The 18,004-nt window shown below is 41.9% G+C and overlaps 1 protein-coding gene across 7 annotated transcripts in view; it reads right to left on the minus strand.

Annotated features, from left to right (window-relative positions):
* Positions 1–17,689, minus strand: part of RNF41 (ring finger protein 41) — a 50,397-nt gene extending 32,708 nt beyond the window's left edge. Inside the window, exons 1-2 of one of the 7 annotated variants that reach the window (XM_020785234.3) lie at positions 12,934–17,689; positions 7,310–7,453 (exon numbers count right to left, since the gene is read on the minus strand). The gene's annotated coding sequence lies outside the window, so the exon portion shown is untranslated. The other 6 variants (XM_020785218.3, XM_020785209.3, XM_072990860.2 and 3 more) reach the window with 6 other exon arrangements.
* Positions 17,690–18,004: the final 315 nt, after the last annotated feature.

Below are 18,004 nucleotides of genomic sequence, written 5' to 3' on the forward strand. Positions count from 1 at the left end.
AAAAACTACAGTTTTACAAATTACAAAATATCCTATCATCATGTACATGTAGATTGTCAACAAACAAGTCAGAAATAAAGCTAGATATTTTGTACCTAATTTATCTTTGAATCATTTAGAACAGGAATAGGCAATTTGGTGCACCTCACATAACATCTCCCATATGGGCCAGAAATTCTGGATATTGCAGTAAAAAACAAACGGAATGCATCAGATTGCCTTTGCTATTATAAAGATACATTTGGACTTGTTTGTGCGTCCTTATACTGAGGGTACTTTTTTTTCCTAAAAAAAGTTAGCAGTAAATTGACATGGGTTACTCTCAAGCAGACTTGATCTTTCTATAAAATAAGTATTGATAATAATTAGCACTTACTTTCTCTCTCCCTTTCTTCTCTCATGAATAAACAGATAAACAAAAACTTCCAAATCTCCATAGTTTCAAACCTGAGCTTTTTCACAAGACAGTTTGATATTAGTTGCAGTATAAAGTAACATTAGTATCCATCACAGCTTAAGTAAGCATGCATCTTTTCTGTTATTGTGTCAATGTCATACTGTATTTGCTTTTTCTTAGTTTAGGAGATCATAATAAAAGGACTATCATTCATTTGGTCTAGTTTATAAGATTACAGCAGCTGTGCAATAACTACAATTAGCCCAAGACAACTATGTGCACTAGTAGTCATTTCACAGAATGAGCTCTCTTTGAATGCAGTAATCATCCATGAAAATAAGCTGCTGAAAACAATATACAGATCATTTCAACTAATGAGCTAGACTCAAGACAAACAAATCAGTCCAAGAAAGAGATAATAAATTACCATGCAACCTATCTTGTTAATTGCTTCATAACAGACAGTACCAGAAACCTTTACGTATGTACACAAAGAAAGTTAGAGGACGATGACGTATTTCTACAAAAATAATATCTGGACAGAAAACGCTTTCCATATATAAAAACTGCTGACAAGTCCATTCTTGAAAATCAGCACCTTTCATATTTAAAATCTGCTTTGTCTGTATTAAAATTAAAGCCAAAATCATGGTTTGCTCTGCTTAAAATAGAAGTTGCACTAGTTACCTGTCAAAAAGCTGGAACCATTTTATTTTTATCTTATTTCATGAAGGTTTTAAAAGATCTAGATTAATTTGGTAGGAACAGATTACTTCTCTTCAAAAACAAAAAAAATGACTCTAAAGACGTCATGTACATCATGACACCCAAGTTAAAGACTGAAGAACAAGAGGTAGCCCACTTCTAGCAAAAATAAAAATAATTTTAAAAACCAGTACAAGCATCCCTAAAACAAGAAAAAGAGCAGCTTGCTACTTTTTACATAAACAATCCTTGGCCAGTTATACTTGCTTTATTGGCTCATCCAAAAGAGTGGATTCTAACATTTATACAATTTTAATACACAACAAATTTGCTGACACTGGAGATATCAGGCAGGTACAAGAAAAATAATAGGAGATGAATGAAGGACAATAGAGAACGATGTGGTCAAAAGATCCAATGAAGACAGTTTAGTCAAAAAGAAGGGAGAATAATATCAGGCTTATAAACTGATGGTATATGACACCAATCAAACTCAGCTATATCCACAGAAATCTAACAACAAATTTCTGGAGAAAATTTGGTGGCCTTGGGAACATATATATTCGTGCAGTAGGAGTGCCCACTGGTTAAAAAGTTGTTGGAAAATATATCTACAAAAGCTAAACGAATTGCAGGTCAGATTATATGAATATCCTGAATACTACCATCATTATCCATTTACCAAAAAAGTAATGAAAGTTTACTGTCTAAAGACTTCATTACATTTTGTTGGGTAGCTGCAAATTTTGAAATCACCAAGAACATGAAAATGAACAGCCAATCTCCCTCCAACAATAGAAAACACAAATATGGACCATAGCACTGACAAACTGAATGAGAAAAAAAACACATCACAATTAAGGAGAAAATATCAGGAATATATTCTAGAACCAAAATTTGGAATGTTAGAAATTCAGAATTTCTGAATATTTGGAACTCCATTACAGTCAATATTAAAATTATATGGTCATGATATTCCCCTTTAAGAAACACAAGAATTGTAAAAGATTTCTGTGTCCTCTGGCACTTTCCCAGAGGAGATTGTGCCAGCAGTGCCTAGAAAATGACTGCCATGAGCATCCTGATTGAACCCCAAACAGTGGGAATGCCAGCAAGAAATGCCAGCAACATTGGGGAAGCAGAAGACAGGATGCACTGGAGAGTGGGCAAATACTCTGGCCAGCACTGACAGACGGATTGAAGCAGCAGATAGCCTGTGGTGGGCAGGAACTGTGCCAGCAGCATGGAGCACAGTATAATTGAGCACAATCTTGGACTAGCAGTTGCAGGAAGGAAAAGAGGCAAAAGGAGGGGTAGGAGACTGAAGCAGGGCATACCTAGTACTGTCAGCAAAGTGTGTCATTCTCTCTTACTAAACAGGACTCCAGGGAAGTCCAGCAATAGTAGGTTGACCTTAAGGAATACAGGTTTTTCTATAGATCCAGATTCCAAGTGTGAGCGGCGTTGTCTGACAATGTCTCCTGTTTGAGGTAACACTCTGTTATTGGGCACACAATTGGTGGGCAAGACAGCACTCCCACCACCACCTTGGTCAGACCTCCCCAAACAGGCTCTTCCTTGGCTCAGTAAGACAAGGGATCAGTCTCTTTTGGCTTGCAGGGCACCTCTGCAATGTCCTTCCTCTGAGGTGGTCTCTCTGGAAGACAGGCTCCTACCATGCTTGTCAAGACAATGCCCAATAAAGCTTGCCTTGTTGATGCAGAGATGAGGGACCTGGACTCTAGAATACAACCGATGGTACTGCTGTTTGGGGTGCTGTGAACATTGATAGTTTCTTCCTACTCTGTGTGACTCCCTCAGTGCTATCCAGATCTTTTTCACTAGTTGCTCCTGACTGTGATGGAAAGTTGCCTGGCATTGCCCTCCATCCCCATCTTGCTGCTGCTTAGTATCCATTACCTGTTGTTTGATTCAGGGTTCAAGAGGAATGCTACAATGCACTTCTACTTATTTCACAAGGAGCAAACCTGCAGTGAAGCAGGTCCAGGAATCCTTGGAGCTGAGAAACCACCACGTTCTAGCGCTTTCCCAGAAACTGAGTATTTGAGACTGGCCAATAGCTGTCTATTAAGTGAGATTCAAAGAGGTGTTTTTTTCCCCCAATAATGGTCTTATTATTGCCCCTATTAAAAATGCTGAGATGCTATCCTGCTTCAAGAAAACATTCCCTGTTCCGGCACTGTTGGGATCCCCAAGGCTTCTGGTCTTGGGTGATTTCAACGTGCATGCGGGGGCAGAGGTTACCGGGCCAGCTCTTGAGTTCCTGGAAACCATGGCTTCCTTGAACATGTCCCAACATGTAAACGGCCCCACCCACGTGGGTGGCCATACGTTGGACCTGGTCTTTTCCACCAATTGGAGCGAGTGTGGTCTGGTGGTGACCGACCTTGTGTCGCTCCCCTTGTCATGGTCAGACCACCATCTGGTAAAATGTAAGGTTTCCGTGGCTCTCCCCCCTCGCAGGGAGCAGGGACCTATTTTCATGGTCCGCCCTCGAAGGCTACTGGATCCGGTTGGATTCCAGGATGCCATGAGAGGGGTCACGGCTGACCTGGCTAGCGCTCCTGCTGACGCTCTGGTTGACAGCTGGACCATGGCTGCCACCAGGGCCGTAGACATGATCGCGCCTAAACGCCCTCTCCGTTGCAGAATGCGCCCGGCGCCTTGGTTTAACCAGGAGCTCCGAGCGCTGAAGCGACATAGGAGAAGGCTAGAGCGTAAGTGGAGGAAGGACCCGACGGATTATAATTGGATAGCTGTCAGGGTCGCAACTAACCTTTACCTCTCTAAGGTGAAGGCTGCTTGTCGAACTTACTTCGCTAACCGGATAAGCGAAGCGTCCAATCAGCAGGCGGAGTTATTCCGTATAGTGCGCGACCTATCCGGAACTGGTCTTGGTGATAGGCCTCCCCCTAGTTTCTCACCTGACCAGTTTGCAGCCTTTTTTAAATCTAAAGTGGAGGCCATCCGCCGGGACCTCTCTCCTTTTTTGAACACAGTGAGTCGAGCAGAGATGTCCAGCGCTCCGTCTTGCCCAGTGATTTTTGACACCTTTCAGCCTGTCACGCCTGATTCAGTGGCCAAGGTGCTTGATCGCTGCCGTGCCACCACCTCCTCCCTTGACCCTTGCCCGGCCTGGCTAATCAAAGCAGCCAGGCCGATAACAACTGAATGGGCCACTGTAATAATAAATGGGTCTTTCCTTGAGGGCAGGTTTCCTTCTGCCCTCAAGGAAACACTCATTAGGCCCATAAGAAAGAAACCTAGTTTGGCGGCGGACGAAATTGGCAATTATAGGCCCGTCGCCAACGTTTCTTTCATGAGCAAGGTGGTGGAGAGGGTGGTGGCCGACCAGCTTCAAGCTCACTTGGAAGAAACGGATGCCCTGGATCCATTTCAGTCGGGCTTCAGGCCACGCCACGGAACAGAGACGGCATTGGTCGCCCTGTGTGATGACCTACTGAGGGAGGCTGACAGGGGAAAAATTTCTCTGTTAGTCCTTCTCGACATCTCAGCGGCCTTCGATACCGTCGACCACGGTATCCTCCTGGGGAGGCTCTCCGAGCTGGGAATTGGTGGCCTGGCGCTTGCCTGGCTCCGTTCCTTCTTGGTGGACCGTCCCCAGAGAGTACAGCTTGGGGAGAGTGTCTCGGCCCCGTGGAGCCTCAATTGTGGGGTTCCACAGGGGTCGATCATCTCCCCAATGCTGTTTAATATCTTTATGAGGCCGCTGGGTGGGGTCATCAGGGGGTGTGGAGCGTCGTGTCATCAATATGCGGATGACACCCAGCTCTACATCTCCTTTACTCCAACTGCAGGTGATGCCGTCCTGTCCCTCCAGCGCTGCCTGGGGGCCGTACTGGAATGGATGCAGGAGAACGGGCTGAGGCTGAACCCGGACAAGACGGAGGTCTTGAGGGTGGGTGCCCCCACTGTTGGCGGCTTGGGTGACTCCCTCTCATTTGGGGGGGTGACTCTTGCCGCAAAGAATGGGGTTCGCAGTCTGGGGATCCACCTGGACCCGGCGCTCTCCATGGAGACTCAGGTGGCGTCCGTGGTCCGCACCGCCTTTTTTCATCTTTGGCGGATAGCCCGGCTGCAACCCTATCTCGATGTGGGGGCGCTCACCACCCTGGTCCATGCGCTCGTAATCTCAAGATTAGACCACTGTAATGCGCTCTACGTGGGGCTACCTTTGAGGCTGACGCGGAAACTCCAAGTGGTGCAGAATGCGGCGGCCAGACTACTAAGTGGAGCTCGAAGATACCATCACATTTCTCCTATTCTGGCTGCGATGCATTGGCTGCCCATTCGGTTCCGCGTTGACTTCAAAGTTCTGACGCTTACGTTTAAAGCCCTAAACGGTTTAGGGCCTCGATACTTGGCGGAACGCTTACTCCCACCCAGTTCTACCCGTGTCACCCGAGCGAGTCAGGAGGTGAGGCTGAGGAGCCTGACGCCGAGGGAGGCCCGGAAGGAAAAGACAAGAAACCGGGCCTTCTCGGCGGTGGCTCCTCGCCTCTGGAACAACTTACCTCCTGACATTCGCGCAGCTCCCTCGCTGGGTATTTTCAAGAAACAACTGAAAACATGGATGTTTAGGCAGGCCTTCCCCTTTTCTACCTAACACTTTCTTTTTCTGTTATAATATATCCCGTTTCTCGCCATCTTTGGGGAAAAAAAAATTTTTATTTTATCTTAATTTATGTAAATTATTATTTGTGATGTGGTTTGTTATATGTTTCTTTTTAAATGTATGTTGTAAGCCGCCTAGAGTGGTCACAATTGACTAGATAGGCGGGGTATAAATGAAATAAATAAATAAATAAATAAAATAAATAACCCACTCAGCCAGTTCCCCTTTAGCTGCTTTTATAAGCCAGGAAGGGCAAAAATCTAACAAACATTTGGTGGCTTTTACCACCTCAGGTTGCACCAACTGAATACCCAATTATAATGAGAAAAGCAGGAGCTAAAGTTACATCCACAGATACTTGTATCAACTACAGCCTCCATGTCAAAGCAGACTGAAGTGGTTTGCCTGCAAAGTGCTGTGCAAATTCCTCACAGTGGGAACAGCAACTACTAAAAATAAATTATAAACTAATGTAATATGAATTCTTAACACCACAAGAAGCAAAAGACTTCGGATGTTGTTCTCAACATCCAAACTCAAGCAGTAATATTGTCCCTCATAGACTACAGCATTATTTTATTAATTGGTGTCCACCATCTTGGTTTCTTTCTCTGAAAAATATGTGGCACTCCACATATTGGATAATTCCTATCCAGCTCTGACCACTGGCACTTCAGATGCCTTTTAATTTATTTCACCTTTGGCAATCTTGTTGTTGTTGGTTTTTTAACAGAATACCTTCTTGTGCCTTCTTCCTAAACTCTTAAAAGCTCAGATTGTATAATTCAATTTTTGGTTCCTTAAAATTCTGTTCTGAGTATTAGAATCTGTACCTTCCAGTTCTTGTAATACCAAGGTGAATGTACAAGAATGTTGTTCATGAGCTCAATCTTATCTCTCATTTTGTACTGATCAATGCAACATGCCCATTTCTTTAACTGCTTCAGAAATGCTGGATGCTGGCCTGCATCAACATGACTAACATAATTCTTATATCCTTCAATGGGCCCTGATGCATCATTTTAGAATGTAGTATTTAGAATGTAGTATTGTAGGACAAACACTTTTTCTGGAAAGAGGATACAGTATCGAACAGATTCCTTTCTTTGCAAGTGATAAAGCTTCTAGGTGGAGATGTTAGTTATTATAAAATATAGCATAAAGAACACCAATGAAACAGATACATTGGCTTTCAGTAACTGAGTATCTCTAATAAGTAAACTGTGTGGAGAGAGTGTGATATATAACTTTAAAATCTGCATTTTAAGTAGCTTCACAATCACAACCAAAGTAATCTGTGACTGCCACATCTGCTCAGTCAACAAGATGTCTCCCTAAGTGTGCATTGCAGGTGGATTGCTAGTGCTTGGCTGCCTACTAACTGCAAATCACAATGGAATGTAACAGGAATGTTCATTCAGATTCTTAAGATCCTTATGATATCTTATTTCAGTCAGAGTAATCCTAAAGTTTTCTAAATAGCTTGCATACAAATATAATTCAAGACAATAGCATCTTGTTTAAGACACTACTTTTTATGTTTCTTTTACCTTCTACTATAAAATTCCTTCCTGAACAGCAACAGGACAGTTTTGAGTTGGAGTTGCTCCTTTGAAAGAGTCTGCCACAATAATCCATCTTCTTCTCTGTCTACCTTGCTGAGATTATGCCATCATTTTATCGGCAATCAGGATCTGTAACCACAAGAATACATAAAAAATAGGCAATATCAGCTTTAATATGAACTTGCAAGTACTGATTCCAAACATAAGACATGCCGATGCAGTACAGTATATGCAACCTTTGACAACTACAGGGAGGCACATTATATTGTTTACACTTAGAAACTTTAATTTATCAACTACTTATAAGTTATGTGGACATAAACTTTGACATATCAAGCATGTACTTGCATGTTTTGCATCATGCAAACCATGGATATACTCCATGCACGGAATTATAGGACAGAAAGTCATCTTGTCACAATCAAATCTCTTTCTATGCCCTTGGACAAGAAAAATTATGCATAACACACTTGTGTTATTTCCTTTAGCACTGGATTCCCACTAGCAATATTTCTACAGTTTTCCTTGATACCCAGTTTGGACCCCTTACATCACAATACAGTGAGAACATGTTGCCCATTTTTAATCAAGTTGGGCAATGTTTCCTAAGGTTTATGCTCAATCTCTTTAACCCTTCAGGACAATGCATATAGATTGATGCAATTAAATTATAAAGGGGTGAATTTGTTGTTATGTGGCCTTAAATTCATTCTGAATTACAGAAACCCAACTAGAGTTTTTAGAGTATGTGGAATGTTGAAGCTATATCATCACCACCCACTGAATTTCTATGGCTGTGTAAGAATTTGAATGCAGGTTTCCTGAATCCTAATCAGAGACTCTGTCTAATACAACACACTGGCCCTATTTTCCCAGTAAGACTGTTCAATTTGTACTACTTGAGTTCTCAGTGAATAAAAATCTGTTTTGTTTTGGCAACAGAAACCAATGTCTTGAATCCAAGAGCTATCTACAACTGCAATTTATATAGGCATCTATTTTGCCCCAAACTGAAATGTAACCTTACATGAGAGCACCTCATTTCGTTGCACCCACTTGTGAGCACAATGACAAATAAATGTCTTATGTCTTATGTAACAACACAATTTTAATTTCTGAAAACTATCTTCTGTCAACCTAATGCTCATCTATACCCTAGGGTCAGGCCATAAACTGAGTGCAGATCCACTTACAGAGGTGCAGAGATCCCTCATCCCTTTCCTCTAGTAATCTGTTATATTCACTTTGCCAAGAAAGAAGTACCTTGCTCTGACGCCACATAAAACTATGTATATGTTATAGTACCATGACAACAGCAAATATGAAGCAGAGAGGGTTAACAACGAGCCCTATAGATTGTTAGTTCTCAATGTGTTATTGTCCAGTTATTCAGAACCTCCGTTTCCTGAAACTCAAGCCAGGATAGTTAATGATCAAAAATTCTGGGAGGGGAAATCCCAAAGTCTGGGAGGGTCAAAGACTGGGAACCAATGCTATACATTTTTCTGTGATCTTAAGGGACATGAAAAATGGTCCAAATATCTAATGTTAGCAAAACCATGCACCAGCCCGGAGGCAGATGAGACTGAGCTAGACAGCTGTTTCTCTTCCTTCACTTATGACACCATGCTAGGAGTGCACCACAAATGTTACAGCTAGGAAATAGGTCAGACAACACTTTAGATAGGAGTTTCCCAATTTAGGTTTATTCTTAGGGCAAACAGAGTCATATCACAACCTAGCATTTTAGACTAGGGCACTTTTATTTATTAAGTTATATATTTCCAAGCAAGTACAGTAATCTAATGTCTATTTTGTATGGCTCACAAAGGATTTGGTCAATTCATGCTATTGATATGCAACCAGAACATAATCACAGCTTAAGTTTCATTAAGTTTTAAGGGAAGGGAACTTCAGTAAGGTTTACAGTTCCTGACTCATAAAAATAACATATTAGATCAACACACAATTCCTGCATCTGTTCTAATCTTGAAAAAAATCTGACATTAAATTGTACCTTAATACATATTTTAGATAAAATAAAAATATATATCCTGACTTTATTAATGCAACAGTAAGCAGTTGTTCTATTTTGTACTTTTAAACTATGATGTAAAAGAGTTGCCATGACTGTACATATTCATGATCTGCTAATATATCAGATCTGGTACACCTTGAATAAAATGGTTTGCCCAGCATCACACTGTAAATGGGTTTTTAAAATTTGTCTTTACAAATAAAGCAATTATTTGTTGAACAACCATAGTACTGTATACACGCTTATTTGGAAGTAAGTCCCAGTGCATTCAATAGGGCTCACTTCCTAGTCAGTATGTCTAGGACAACAGCTGATTTGGCAATTACTAGTACACCCCTTTTTCTATACACAACAAAATTAAACCAAGGTACTGTATTAACCCAGATCAATAAATGCGGAGCTCAGAGAGGATATGTTATCGTTGTGCACGCCTTTAGAAAGTTAAAGATAAAATGTTCATGAACTTCTTCACATCTACTGAGCCACATGCTACTGCTTTATTTCTCAAGGTCACTGTTTTACCTCTTTCCAAGATCTAGTAAGGGACTTAATGGCTCCCAGATGTGGAGATGTTACAAAGAAAGTAATACATATATAAAGAGGCTGTGCTTTCTGCAAAGTCCTATGTAACAAATAAAAGGATTCTAATACATTTGTAATTATTGGGTGGGGAAGCTACAATACTCCAGACGTTGCTGAGCTACAACTTCTATCAGTCATGGCCAGTATGGCCAAATGTCAGATTGGTGAGGACTGAAGTTCAACATCTGGAGAGTCACAACCCTCCCTTACTCTAGAATAAATTAAAGTACAAGACTGACTGCTGACTGTTGGAACTCTTGCATATAAAAACAATATTTCTGTATCTTTTAAGTCAGTAGTTTTCAACCTTAGGTAACCCTGGTGTTTTTGTACTGCATTTCCCAGATGCCTTCATCACTACCTGTGCTGGCCAGGATTTCTGGGAGTTGCAACTCCAAGAATGCCTGGGTTACCTAAGGTTGGGATCCACTGCTTTAAGCTTATTTCTCCTCTAGTTCTTAAAGTGTCCAGATTTCATATGTATAGGACATATCTACTGAGGGACCAAACAATATTAAAGACTGTGCTTGCATTCCACTCCAGATATTTTATCTTAAAAGAATGGGACTTGAACCTTCTCAATAATTCCCTGCTTGTGGCTACATGGCTGAACTCAGGTAGTAAAAATGTGCTTTCCAGCCACAAACAAGACTGGCTCTCTCTGTTGTCACCAGCACTCTTAACCTACAGTAGAAACAGTCTTTGCTCTTGGTCTCCAGCTAACATCCTCTTCCAGCCTCAAGCAAGAATCTGTGTAAGGAACTTTCGCCATCTTGACCTCTTCCATTGAATTGGGATGCTGTAAGCTTCTCTTATCCCTACCTAGCCAAATTTTCTCAGCATTTAATATTTAATATTAAATGTGTTTAATATTTACAGACTAGTTTGCAGTGGATGATGGATCTGAGAAAAAAAATCAGAATCCAGTTGAAAATATGATTTTAACATGGGGCATGCACTTGCCATCTCTCTTACACATACCTTCTTTATCAGAACTGACTCCCCAAAAAACACAAAAAACCAGGATGGAGTACATAATATTAATCTCTCACATAAAATTCTCACATGGATGACACTTATTTTTTTAGTGCGGTCTTCACCACAAACTAATCCCAAGAGACAAAATTTCCACAAAATTAGGGTGGATGGGAGCAGACATTACCAACACTGTTCAAACAACTCATACTACTGCTTACTGCAAAGCAGCCTCTTGTGTAGACTCCTTAGATCATATGAGACTCGCTCTCCATTGAAATTTCCAGCTTTATGGCAAGGAGTGTGATCTGTAGCACAACCTCCTCCTATTACATTAGCCTCCAATTACTTAAGAACAATCTCTCTCTCCCCACCTGCAACACTATTCCCACAGGCAAAACAGCCAGTTTTTTTGAAGCCAGGTTTTCCAGTCCAAGCACAACAGTAGCCAAAAATGTTGCTTAGCACAGTAAATTGTACTGCTGTAGGTCCACTGAATCAATGGGGATATAGTGAGTCAACTCCTCCATATGTTCTGTGAATAATGAGTCTACTCTAACTGGACCTTACTATGCCGGTACATTGCAACTAGAGTAAGCTCGTTTGAATCCATGGAACTTACAAAGGAGTTGATTCACCAATCCCCAATGATTCAATAGGTCTTTGCTGTTGTTACATTCTGTCAAGTTGTCTCTGACTTATAGCAATTCTATGAATGAAAGCTCTCCAAAATGTGCTATCCTCAACAGCCCTGCTCAGTTCTTGTAAACTCAAGCTTCTAGCTTCCTTTACAAGGTTAACCCATCTCATATTTGGTCTTCCTCTTTTCCTGTTTCCTTCAATCTTTTCCAGGATTATTGTCTTTTCCAGAGTATCTTGGTGTCTTGTAATGTGCCCCTGTTCCAACATTTTTGCCTACAAAAATAGTTCAGCTTGATTTTATCTAGGATCCATTTGTTCACCTTTCTGGAAGTCCACAAAGCTCTCCCCCAGCAGCGTATTTCAAAATAAGATCTTTTTTTTTTCCATCAGCATTCTTTACTGTCCACTTTCACATCAATACACAGTGATCAAGAATACAAGAGTGTGGATAGCCTTGGTGGAAAGTGACACATCCTTACATTGGTGATCTTCTCCAATTCCTTCATTATTGCCCTTCCAAGTCTTAGTCTTCCTCTGATTTCTAGACTGCAGCCTCCAATTGAAGTGATGATTGAACCAAGTTATACAGATTCACTATTTCAGTTTCTTCATTGTCAACATTAAAGTTTTGTAATTCTTCTGTAGTCACGATTTTAGCTGTCCTAATCGTAGAAACCTTCCAGCAGAGCTGGAAGGGACCCTATGGCACATCGAGTCCAGCCCCTCACAAAGAGGCACGGAGTGGGGGGGAAACAAACCCCCCCAACGTCTACTCTGGTGCAATTTACCACGCTAAGCAACAAGTTTCTGCCCACTGTATACTTCCCATAATGACTCTGGGAACTCCTCCCGCCTTCCTCACCAGCCCAAGTGCCTACACACACACGCACAGACACACAGACACAGTCACAGCCCAGGGCCCATAAGCTTCATAAACACCGGATTTCTGACAGTGAAAACCTCGGCATTCCTACTCGGAAAAAAAAAGACTTTCCGGCCTCAACAACGGGCGACTGTGTCCCGGCACCCTCTGCCTCCCACCCCTTCCCCACAAGCTCTAGCCTCACACACCACGGCCCCTCAGATCTGCGCTCGCCCGTCCTTCGCGGGATGCCGGCGCCCCTTCGGCCAACAACGCCACAAACACAACCCCCCCGGTACCTCAAAACAAAATACACGCCCGCCCTTCAACGTCAGCCGCCCCGGCCCTTCCCTGACGCCCCAGAGGCCCCACGTGCACCCACCGTTGCGCACCTCCTGCTAGGCCCTGTTCGGAACCAAACCTCCGCTACGCAACGGAGCCCCGTTGTTTTCCCCACTCCGCCCGCCCCCCGCAACTCCGCTCGCTCGTCCGTTCGCCTGCTTCCCCCACCTCCTCCTCACAGCCCCAGCCCCCGGAAACACGGCAGCTTCCCCCCTCCCGGACTGAGAGACTGAAAGAGGCGAAGCATCCGGAAAGAGCTCTCTCTCCGGTCCCCTCTAGCCCCAAAGACAATTGGCCGACTCTATGGTTCGCTCTCCTTCGCCTGAGTCCGGAATGGAAAGACAGGAGGTTGTAGGTGTGGGAGGGGAGTGGGCGTGGCCATTGTTGGTGGGTGTGCCGGTAGCGGGGCGGGGCTTCTGGGTACGACGTGATTGTTGCCTGGGTCTCCATCTAAATATGTCTCTTTAAAACTATGAGCTCATTAAACTTATTTGGTACTCACTGTAAACGTGAGGAGGAATTAAAGAACCTCTTAATGAGGGTGAAAGAGGAGAGCGCAAAAATGGTCTGAAGCTCAATTAAAAAAAACCACTGGTCCCATCACCTCCTGGCAAATAGAAAGGGAAGATATGGAGGCAGTGACAGATTTTACTTTGTTGGGCTCCATGTTCATTGCAGAGAGTGACAGCACCCACGAAATCAAAAGTCTGCTTCCTGGGAGGAAAGTGATAACAAACCTAGACAGCATCTTAAAAAACAGAGACATCCCCTTGCTGTCAAAGGTATGGTTTTTCCACTGAATACACTGAAACCTGCTTAGTGTTCAGTATGTTCACAGCATTATACACCCTCATTCTTACGTTGCTGGCCCATCTCAGGTCAAACAAGTTAGTTCTGAGTGCTTATAGAAAGAGGTATCTTGGGCTTTTCTTTCTTTCTTTCTTTCTATCTATCTATCTATCTATCTATCTATCTATCTATCTATCTATCTATCTATCTATCTATCTATCTATCTATCTATCTATCTATCTATCTATCTATCTATCTATCTATCTATCTAACATGCCGCCCACACTACCCAAAGGTCTTACAATTTAAATACAATAAAAAGATAAAACAATTAAAATGCAATTAAAAATACAGTGCTCTAAAAATTACCATCAGGACCCATAGTTGATATTATTTCAATTAAAAACCTTCTGGAACAGGCACCAAAACATCATCAACGTCGGCGCCAGACGTACTGTATCTCCCTCGGGACGGTGTTCCATAGTCTTGGGGCAACTGCCAAAAGGGACTTTTGTCTACAAGCCATCCCTCTTACCTCTTTGAGGGATGGCTCTTTCAGGAAGGCCCCCTGGCTAGATCTTAATTGTTACGTAGGTTCATATGGAAGAAGGTGCTCCTTCAGGTATCCAGGCCCAAGCCATCTAGGCCTTTATACGTCAAAACAAGGACTTTGAATTGGGCCCGGGAGCCATTGGTAGCCAAGGTAATTTAATCAGAATTGACTTGATATGTCCCCTAGTGGGCCCACCACTCACCAGCCACGCAGCTCGCTTCTGGGCCAGTTGCAGTCGCCAGACCGTCTTCAAAGGCAGCCCCACGTACAGTGCATTGCAATAATCTATACAAAATGTTATCAGTGCATGTGTAACTGTCATGAGACTCCGCTCGTCCAGGTAGGGCCATAGGTGGTATTTTCCACAGCTGAAGGAAGGCACCGAGTCCACCTGGGCTTCCAGAGTTAGACTGGGGTCCAGGAGCACCCCCAGGCTGCTTTGTGAGGAGACACCTATTGGCTCGATGTTACTAGCAGTGGCAAGACTCACTTGACCACTAGGCAGGGTGAAAGGATTCAAGGCAAAGGGTAGCAGCAAAGTGGAAGACCCCAAGAACTGTCTGAGCCCTGCTAATTGAAGCCGACACCCAAAAGCCAGGGTTCTGCCTGTGAAGTACTCTCAGAGCATATGAAGAGTGCATTTGTCATCATCAATGATGAATACAAATACGAACTGCATTTCTGCCCCACAGTTCTACTAGAAATAGCAGTCAAGATGCCTTACAAACATCACAAAACAGAATAAAAACGACCACTGGAAAACCAATTCACCAATAAAACAGTAACAGTCAGATCAAAAGCAGAACCAGATATAAAATCATTTAAAAAGAATGTGAACAAAACACAAGTCTGTCTCCCCCTGTAAAAGCAGAGCCAATTAAACCACAAATACCAGCCACAAACAGAAATGCTAAAAGTAAAGCTTCCATTCAAAGGTTTCTAGTTACGTGCCAGTCCAGTCAACAAACATACTGTAATTCATGGGGAAACCTGCACGCATGCACCTTCACTCATGACTTACTTGGACCTTTCACTGTAACTTTCAGTTCGCTGCTGCCAGCTCCTTTTGTGTAGTCCTTGAAATCTGCCGTCTCCTTCACCCGGACCCCCTTGGGCTGAAGACCTCAGCCCACACCTCAGCAAGCATTGGGGTTGCAGGCCTGGCCCCCACCTTTCTCCTTAATATAGACCCCAAATGGCTTGCATCATGAAAAGACAATATTTAAAGCTAAAAAAAACAGAAAGTATACAAATACTGAAACAAGAATTAAACAAATACCACTCTACAAACCAGTAAACAAATGCAACAGCAAAAACATAATCAAAGCACTAGGGCACAACCATCTAAAACCCCACTTAGACAGCCAGTTGTTAATCATTTATGATTAAGATCATAAAACAACACTTGCTTTCACCAGTGTTCATGCAGAAAAGCCGTCATGCACAGAGGCAAAAACACATTAGGTGTCCACATGATACATACTCGTAAAACTGAATCCAGCATTTCACCAGACAAGAGCAGCTTTTGCAACCTGAATAATTATAGTTGACCCACAATCTTAGTTCTGGGGAAGAAACTGGTTTTTCCAGTTCTTGTATAATCTTTATTGCAAGTTTCTAAGCAACTTCCTTCAATTCTTCAACTTTTTAAAGAAAAAGAAAAAGAACAAAAAAAAAGTGGTCTTAGCCTTGTTTTGTGTAGCACTTTTAAAATTTAACTCATGTAAAGACAGGACATAAATAACTCAAACAGCAATAATTTACATGACAAAGTCAGTTACCACTTATGAAGATGAAGGTGGGTGATAGCTTTATTAGACTACTACGTACTAGGATTTTATACACAGAGGCTAGTTTTCAACTCTGCAGGAGTGTTCATCAGGCTGGGCATTATACAGCTGGTAAAAGTTCCAAGATGCACGGCCAGATGTGTGGGCCAAGCTTCCTTGTTCAAAACAAGTTCCAGATTGGGTGCTTTAGAAGCCACTCAGAGAGGACAGTGTTCAGATTTCACCTTTCGTTATGTGGACTGGAATATCTAAAACTTGTTTGAGAAAGAGCTGTCAGCCACATCACATTCCCCAAGTTACAGAATTTTTAATTTCTGTTTAAATTCCTCTAGCTGCACAGAAGTCCAGTGATTTACAGGGCAGAGGAACTGCAAGTTCCCCGGATTAGTCCACTCCTTCTAAATTTATTTATTTATTTATTTATTCTACTTATACGCTGCCTTTCTCCCAATAAGGGGACTCAGGGTGGCTTTTCTTATTAACTGGCACTTATAGAGTAACACATTCTGAGACATTTGTAAAAAACAAAAAGAATGAAAGGGTTAATTACTTACAATTAAGCAGCCCAAACAATAATTACATTCCAAGACCTGGATAATAGCTTAATAAATAATGAAAAAGCAAATGTAGCACTTGCATTATGAGTATTTATATGCCAGAGATCAGGATTAGGGCAGCCTTAGAGCTTCTGGACAGCAGCTTCCAAAATTTCTTACTACTGTATTGGCATTACTGGCTGGAGTTTATGGAGGCTGGAGTTTATGGGAGCTGAAGTCTAAAACAACTAATGTATTGCAGTCTCCTCACCCCTCGTCTACAGTATTGTGCATGCCTTTGAAAGTCTTTGCTTCTGCCTTCTCAAAACACAGCAAAATACAGAAACCCAGACTAGATTCAGAGGAAGGAGAACTGAAAATTGGTAGAAGAAACAAAAATCATTTAAGACACACAAATGACACCATCTTACTGATAGAAAGTAGTAACAACTTGAGACAACTGTTAGGGAAAGTGAATGAAGAAAGCGAGAAAGCAAGGCTGTAGTTGAATTTTAAGAAGACAAAAATAATTACTATAGAAGAACTTTAGCATTGATACAACTTTAATACTGACAATGAAGAAATTGAAATAGTTAGAGATTTTGTATACAGCCAAGAAATTAGAAGAAGATTTAGACTCTAAAAGAACTAGAAAAGATCAGTGTAAGAATGTGTTACTGGAGACCTAAGCCAAGATCATCCACTATTGCACTTCAAATTACTATGTATGGGTGTGAGAGCTGAGCAGTAAAGAAAGCTAGGAAGACATTTGATTAATTTGAAATATGGTGCTGGGAGAGAGCTCTACAGATACAGTGGACTGCCAGAAAGATGAACAAGTGGGTCCTAGATAAAATCAAGCCTCAGGTCTCTCTAGAAGCAAAAATGACAAAACGGAGGGGGTCTTACTTTGAGCATATTATGAAAAGACAAAACTCTATGGAAAATACAGTTATGCTAGGAAATACTGAAGGCAAAAGAAGAACAGGAAGACCGAATATGAGATAGATTGACTGCATAAAGAAAGACACAGGTAGCAACAAGAGATCTAGTTTAGAACCAAAAACTCCCTGTAGACAATAGCAGTAGTGAAAAGAAGGTAGATTTGGATCTACTGTAGGTTTCTAGGTTATTTGTAACACAACTTAAAGTGTTTCTGCGTCTGAATGGTTAACATGAGAAACAAAGAGCGCTTGGAGGAAAACCAAGAACAGCTTTTTTGTGACTTGTGAGCATGATTCTGTAACTGATTATATTTCCCTGGGCTGAGTAAGTATACCTGTAGTCATAGATATCTTCTTCCTTAATTTTTAACTTGACTGCCTGAGTCACTATTTTACATCTGGCTGCAGTTGGTAGATCTCAGGGTCCTATCAAAAACAAAACAACAACCACACACACAAGTAAATCCCGCAAGCCTGAAGTCTGCCCAAATTTGCCCACCAGAATAGACTGGATTAAGGACATTTTTCTATGCATACCATGATATTTGAAAGAAGACCATCAGCTGTACCATTTGGCCACAATCTTGTGATTAATTCACACATTGGTAAGTTAAACTGCGTAACTCA

The sequence above is a fragment of the Pogona vitticeps genome, chromosome 2 (genome assembly GCF_051106095.1).
Source record: "Pogona vitticeps strain Pit_001003342236 chromosome 2, PviZW2.1, whole genome shotgun sequence".
NCBI classification, from domain to species: domain Eukaryota; kingdom Metazoa; phylum Chordata; class Lepidosauria; order Squamata; family Agamidae; genus Pogona; species Pogona vitticeps.